The following is a 7,825-nucleotide window of genomic DNA, read 5'->3' as shown; positions in this document are numbered from 1 at the left end:
ACCTCTCCCTTGAATGATGAGTAACTCTCTAGCAGTGCTGACAGAACACGCCTGAGGTTTATGGACTCCTTACTGGCTGGGCCTTCAATTCTCCCCGAAACACGAACAATCCTAACATAGACGACCTCAGCCCCCGCTTTGTTCCCACATCAAACCCCTAAAAAACAACTAAGCTGGGTGGCTCTCCCAGAGCCTGGCTTCTTTCTTGCCTTTCTTTAAGGGTCTCCCTCAGTTCTGCTCACTTTTTGCCTTGCCTGATTCTTCCTGGGCATGAGACAAGGCACCTGGAAGCCACTGGTTCAGGGTACTTTGGTGACTGTGCCTGTCTGGCACCCTGGCTCCCAGGGTTAAGCCCACCAAGAGCCAGGAAAAGCTCCATGATACTCAGAGAGCCCACATCAGTGTTCATGATGCTTCTGGAGTGAGGGTTTTTCCAGTAACCATGGGCAACCGCTTCCCTGATCGCCTTGATTATGCAAAAGCCCAGCACCTTGAAGTTCCCATTGGTTCTGCGTTTTCTTACCTACAAGCACATCTAGAATCTGACCTCTTCTTTCCACCCTGTAGTACTACCCTGGGCAGAGCCACAGTAGTCTCCGGACAGAATAATTTAAATAACCTCTTTAACTCCCTCCTAGACTTGGTCTCGGCAGTATTTTCCCTCTATTTGTGTGTTGTTTTGAGATAGGACTCACTATGTAGCCCTGGCCTCCCTGGAACTCGCTGTGTAGCCCCGAAGTCATAGAGCTGCCTGCTTCTGCTTCTCAAGTGCTGGCATTAATGGTGTGTACCAGCAGTATTTTCTCAATGTGGCAGCGGAGGGCAATAAAATCTGTCACTTCATGCCAGTCCTCACCTTAAATTCCCCAATAGCTTCCCGTTTTGCTCAGAAAAATACCAGAATCCTTTTAACAACCCGCAACGCCTCACATGGTCTCAGTCCTTCCACCTAACCCCATACTCCTTCTTAACACCAGGTATAGTCAGCTCCCAGACCTTTGCACTCCTCCACTTGGAATGTCCTTGCCCAGGGAACCCGCTTAGCTGATAGTCTTACCTTCATTAAAGCCTTTGCTCAAAGGTTGCTTTCTCAGTGAGTCTATTCTGAGACCACACATCCCCTGCCACATCCCAGGATCCCTGGTCTCCCTGTGTGTTTGCTTCCCCCTGGCATCACTAGATGGCTTACTTCTTACACTTGGGCAAGTCGGTCTCCTCCACTGAAAAGTGATCCTCAAAGGCCAGCAGTCTTTGTGTCTAAGCATCTGGAATGCGGTTGGTACGTAATACACGTTCAACAAATATTGACTGGATTAACTAATCTGTTGTATGGTTAGAATTTTATATATATTTGTTGCAGTGTCTCATCTGGATAAAGACTAAACCAAACTGACTAATTAAATAATGCAAATTACTGCATGAGTTCTCTATTCTACCTTTTAAAAATAGTATTTATTTATTTATTTTGGACAAGGTCTTGCTATTTAAATTTGAGGGCCTCTTGCTTCTGTCTCTCCAGATTACAGAGATTACAGACACTTGCTATCATGCCCAGCTCTCTGCTTCTAGCTACTTTCAATTTCCCTTTTATGCTATTGAAAAACAAAACAAAACCCTCCCACTGAATACAACTCTAGTTTAAGCTGATGCTAAGAGTCTATGTTTCTCAAACGTCATAATACTGAGACCATTTCTATTCCTTTTTGGGTCTCAACCATATCTGATATGTACACAGAATTGAGTCTGTGTGTGTGTGTGTGTGTGTGTGTGTGTGTGTGTGTGTGTAAGAGAGAGAGAGAGAGAGAGAGAGAGAGAGAGAGAGAGAGAGAGAGAGAGAGAGAGAGAGAAACAGAACCCTGGGCCTCAAGCTTGTCAAACAAATGTTCTGTCATTGAATTATAACTCCAGACCAACCAAACCAGTCTTTCCTCTCTCTCTCCCAACTTCCTTCCTCCTTTCTTTCCTCCTTTCCTCCTTTCTTTCTCTTCCTTCCTTCCTCCTTTCCTCCTTTCTTTCTCTTCCTTCCTTCCTTCCTTTCCTTCCTTCCTTCCTTCCTTCCTTCCTTCCTTCCTTCCTTCCTTCCTTCCTTCCTTCCTTTTCTGTCTCCGTCTCTCCATCTCCCTCTTTCCATCTGTCTCTCTCTCTGTCTCTCTCTGTCTCTGTCTCTCTCTCTCTCTCTCTCTCTGTCTCTCTCTCTCTCCCTCTCTCTCTCTCCAAGGTTTTGCAATGTATCTCATGCTGGCCTTGAGCAGCAATCACCATTCCTCAGGCTTCCAGAATGCAGTAACTACAGGTGTGTGCCATTGCTTCTCACCATACACAACTTTTGTGTACAAATATCCCCCAGCTTTAGGACCGCATGGGCAGCTATGCTGATGGAGAGGCACGGGCCCCAGGCCAGGAGCCGAAGTTGGGACTGTTGTTTGCAGCAGAGACAGCAGAGAATAATTGGAGTGACGTGTGGAGAGTAGAATTCTAGAGTCTCCCTCTGTGGGAAATCGTTGAACCTGTCTACCCGCCCCACCCCGCTGCTGGAGCCAGGGAAAGAGAAGCTGAATGAGCATCAAGGGGGTTGTGTGAGGCTGGGGTGTGGTTTATAGCCCTTCCTTGGCTCCCTTACAGACTCTCCAGCAAAATGGGCATTGCTTATAAATATTTGAAAGGCACATTTTCTTTTGAAGGGATTTGACTATGTTTGGATTTGTAATTCAGGGTTGATGTAGGGTAGATTCCCAAGGCAGATCTTATGCAAGAAAGTTTGGGGTGTCAGAATAGCTAAAAGGACTTATTCAGTAAGAGGGACTCCTTAAGAGGGGGACCAGGGAGCAGTGGTGGCGCACGCCTTTAATCTTAGCACTCGGGAGGCAGAGGCAGGTGGATCTCTGTGAGTTCAAAGCCAGCCTGGTCTCCAAAGCAAGTTCCAGGAAAGGCACAAAGCTACACAGAGAAACCCTGTCTTGAAAAACCAAAAAAAAAAAAAAAAAAAAAAAAAAAAAAAAAAAAAAAAAAAAAAAAAAAGAAGAAGAGAAAAGAAAAGAAAGAAAAGAGGGGGACCATAAAGTGATAGAAATGCACATTTTTTTTTCTTCTTGGTTTTTGGACACAGGATTTCTCTGTGTAACCCTAACTGTCCTGGAACTCACTCTGTAGACCAGGCTGGCCTCAAACTCACAGAGATCTGCCTGCCTCTGCCTTCTGAATGCTGGGATTGCAGGTGTGCACTACCACTGCCCGGCAAAAGCACATTCTTTCTAGGTTGGTGATTGGGTTCCTGAGACATCTCTTTTGAAGGTGTAAATGTCAAGCCAAGAAGGAAGAAATTGGGAGGGGCCTCTCCTCTCTCATAGATACTCCTGTTGAGGTTAGTTGGTTTCTTTAATAAATGAGTAAAACCTTGAGAATGAAATACAAAAACAAAGCATTGCTAGCCAGGGTAGAGGAGGAGCTTCAGAAATGTTTGCCGGCCAAGTGTACTGCTGACAGGGCTGGACAGGCTGGACAGTGTGCACCCTGACAATGGTAGAAGACACAGGTGAAGATTTCACTCTTTCTCGTAAGAGGTTGGGTCCTTAATCTGTATAGGTTTATGTCAATTTGACACAAACTAAAGTCAATTAAACTGAGCCTCATTGGGAAAATGCCTCCATAAGATCAGGCTGTAGGCAAACCTGTAGGGCATTTTATTAATTAGTGATTGATGGGGGAGGGCCCCAGCCCATGATAGGTGGTGCCCATGACAGGTGGTGCCTATCCCTGGGCTTGTGGTCCTGGGTTTTAAAAGAAAGCAGGCTGAACAAGCCATGAGGAGCAAGCCAGTAAGCAGCACCCCTCCATGTCCTCTGCATTGGCTTCTGCCTCCAGGATCCTGCCCTGTTTGAGTTCCTGTCCTGACTTCCTTCAGTGATGGACAGTGATGTGGAAGTGTAAGCCAAACAAACCCTTTCCTCCCCCAGTTGCTTTGGTCATGGTGTTTCGTCACAGTGATGGTCACCCTAACTAAGACAGGCCCTTTCTATTCTGTTTCACCACATTTTTGCCCAAGATCACTAATCGACTTTTATGCTTACAAATGGCCTCACCTCCCTTTGGCTTTTTAATTTCAATAAAAAAATTTGCTTTCATGTAGACAAGTTCTAAAAATGAAACACAGACGTGGAGGTCTGTTCTAGTCTGCTTCTCCGTTACTACAACAAAGACCAGGCAAGTGACAGTCATCACTGAGGAAAGCTGGGTCACGGACATCAGACAGAAGCTTGAAGCAGAACCTACCAGAAGAATGCTGAGTACTGACTTGTTTCCTGAGCTTGCTTAGGCACCATGCTCTCCTGCCCAGGGATGGCACCATCCACAGTGGGCTGGCCCTCTTACATCAACTTGAAATTTAGAAAATGTCCCACAGGCCAGCCAATCATAGGCCAGCTTCTGTTGCTATGACAAAATACCCAAGGCCAGGCAATTTATACAGAACAAAAGGTTCCAGAGGCTAAGGACGTCTGAGAGTGTGGCACTGGTGTCTGGTAAGAGTCTGCTGTGGAAGGACAAGACAGAAAGCATCAGGCCAGCCTGGAACTTGAGCAGCTGGGATCTCTGTGTGTTCTTTCATTCTAGTGCATGAACTTGGGATGACGCCTTCAAACTGTAGCAGGGCCAAGGCTTCTGTTGTCCCCAAGCCGAGTTCAGTCATGGCAGTTTTATAACAGCCAGTGTGATCATTAAAGATGGACTCATGAGACTGGGGGTGTGGCTCAGTGGGTAGAGTGCCCACCAACCATGCAGAAGGCCCTGGGTTCCATTTACAGCATCACATAAATGGTGCGGTGACACGTCTGTAGTCTCAGGACTCGGGAAGTGGAGGCAGGGGAATCGGGTCAGCCTCAGCTACATAGGGAGGTCGAGGCCAGCCTGGGCTACATGAGCCTCTGTCTCAAAATAAAAAAAAATTAAAGAGAGGGACACACACACACACACACACACACACACACACACACACACACACAGAAACAGAGAGGAAAAAGGTAAGAGACAAACACACGAATGGGTTTTTGTCAGAGAAAACGGAGGAGGAGGAGACCCAGGGCAGAGCTTGAGAAAGTCGAGCCTGTCAATCAGCATCTCCCACTACCAAGGCCAGCTCACAGAATGTGCCACAAGTCTTCAAGGCAGCTGAGGACTGCATTTTTTCGTTTTAGGACATTCCCTTCGTGTGTGCGTGTGTGTGCGTGCGTGTGTGCGCGTGCGGCCCCTACTCCTGCAGAGGCAGGAAGCACCCTTAGCCACCCTGTCAGAACCATCCCTCTATGCTCCCAGCTCCCTCTTCCAGGTTTCCTCAAGGCCTAGTGCCCTGAGTACCATCCCTGACTCACTCACCCTGTCTCAGCCCAGAACTGTGGTTTGCCCAAGTTTGGGCAGAGAGAGAGAGAGAGACACAGAGAGACAGAGAGACAGAGAGAGACAGACAGAGAGACAGAGAGAGACAGACAGAGAGAAAAGGAAATGTCCCACAGGCTAATCAGATGGAGAAAATTCCTGAGATTTCCTCTTTCCAGGTAAGTTTAGATTTGTGTCAAGTTGACAAAAATTAACCAGCACAGCTTCCAATTTTCAATAAAGATGTTACTTTCATTTAAGCAAATTCTTAATGAGAAAAGCAATTTGGAGACCTGTTTTTCAAATGTGATTAGATATATAAACCCCAAGGCAAATGATTATATTTTGAATGAAGAGGTAAAATCAGAAACAGGATGTTGGGCATTGTGATACACACCTATAATCCCGGCGCTTGGGTGCCAAAGGCAGGAGGATCAGGAGCTTGAAGTCAGCTTCAGCTACACAATGAGTTCAGGACCAGCCTGGGCTGCTTGAGTCTTGGTCTTAACAAACCAAAGGAGAAAGGAGGGAGGGGCACAACGAAGCTCATTGTATTCCCCAACTCAGCCTATAAATACATGGAATTGTCAAAGAATCAGTGAACCAGTGAAGGAGCTCCAGCAGGCGTCCCCTGGGAACCCACCAGGCACTCAAGCTGGGGAAGCAGGTAGGCTAGCTGCAGATCTGCACCTCTCCCTCCTCGCCTCCAAATCCAACCCCCCCCCTCCCCATCTCATCCCTAGCTCTGGAGCAGACTACCTGGTGTGGCCTCTCCTCACTGCCTGCCCCCATACCCAGGGAACTAAGCAGACCCTGGTTGAGCACCCTGCTTTTCTCCCTCTTGGGGACCCCCTCAACCCATCCCTCCTAGCTCATCCCGATTCCCAAGTGTCAGCTGCCAATACCTAGAAACACATTTTACCCAGAACTCCTAGTGGCCACACCTATCAAGATCCCAGAATTCCCTACCAGGCAACACACAACCACCACACCTTCCTAAGAATGAAAGAGGCCAACAGAAACCAAGGAACAAAACATCCACCCAACAAAGACAAGACCAGATATCAGCACCTAGAATTACAATCACCCCAAACCCAGATGCCTAGATGCCAGTGGAAAAACACGCTAACAGCCAGGACTACGTCTCCACTGCTGGCCCAGCAGCCCTACCACAGCAGGCCCTGAGAATAGCACCATAGCTGAAGCACAAGTCAACGACTTTAAAACAGCCTTTATGAATGTGATAGACGTCCTTAAAGAAGAAGTGGATAAGGCCCTTAACGAAATCTGTGAAAACACAAACAGTGGAAGGAAATGAATAAAACAGTTCAAGACCTGAAAGTGAAAATAGAATCAATAAAGAAAACCCAAACTGAGGAAGATATGGAGAAATGTGAAAATGAAACATTTAAGAACTCTAACAGAAACCTCAGAGACCAGCCTCACCAACAGAATATAAGAGATGGGAAAGAAAATCTCAGGCATTGAAGACAGGATAGAAGAAATAGATACCTGGGTCAAAGAAAATGGTAAATCTAAAAAAAAAAAAAAAAAAAATCTTGTTGCTGGAGGGCTTCTCTCCAGGTTCCCCAAGCCCTGCAGCCCCACAATCCACTTATAAAATAATCACTAGGACGCTTATATCACTTATAAACTGTATGGCCATGGCAGGCTTCTTGCTAACTGTTCTTATATCTTAAATTAACCCATTTTTATAAATCTATACCTTGCCACGTGGCTGGTGGCTTACCAGCGTCTTCACATGCTGCTTTTCCTGGTGGTGGCTGCAGTCTTTCCTCAGCCTTCCGCTTCCCAGAATTCTCCTCTCTCCTTGTCCCACCTACTTCCTGCCTGGCAGCCTATTTCCTGCCTGGTCACTGGCCATCAGTGTTTTATTTATATATAGAGCAATATCCACAGCAAAATCTGGCACAAAACATCCAGGAAATCTAGGACACTATGAAAAGACCAAATCTAAGAAATAATAGGAATAGAGGAAGGAGAAGAAACTCAGGTCAAAGGCACAGAAAATATTTTCAACAGAAATCATAGAAGAAAAATTTCCTAACCTAAAGAAAGAGATGCCTATCAAGGTACAAGAAGCTTACAGGACACCAAATAGACTGAGCTAGAGAAAAAAAGTCCCCTTGTGTAGCCAGAAGTTTCTCTGTCCCCACCTGTCCCCAAGGTCCAAATGAATCTCTCCCATCTGTAGTCCCAAAGCCACTTATAAAATAATCATTCAGAGGCTTAATATAAATTATATACTGTATGGCCTGTGGCTCAGGCTTCTTGCTAGCTAGCTTGTATAACTTAATTAAACCCATTTCTATTAATCTATGTATCGCCATGTGTTCTGTGGCTTTACCTGTGTCCTATTACATGTTGCTCCTTGGATGGTGGGTGTCCCCCCACCCTACATTTCTTCCCTCACTATCTCTTTTGGATTTTCCCACCA

Source organism: Peromyscus maniculatus, chromosome 22 (genome assembly GCF_049852395.1).
Source record: "Peromyscus maniculatus bairdii isolate BWxNUB_F1_BW_parent chromosome 22, HU_Pman_BW_mat_3.1, whole genome shotgun sequence".
NCBI lineage: Eukaryota > Metazoa > Chordata > Mammalia > Rodentia > Cricetidae > Peromyscus > Peromyscus maniculatus.
This window is presented reverse-complemented; position numbering follows the sequence as displayed.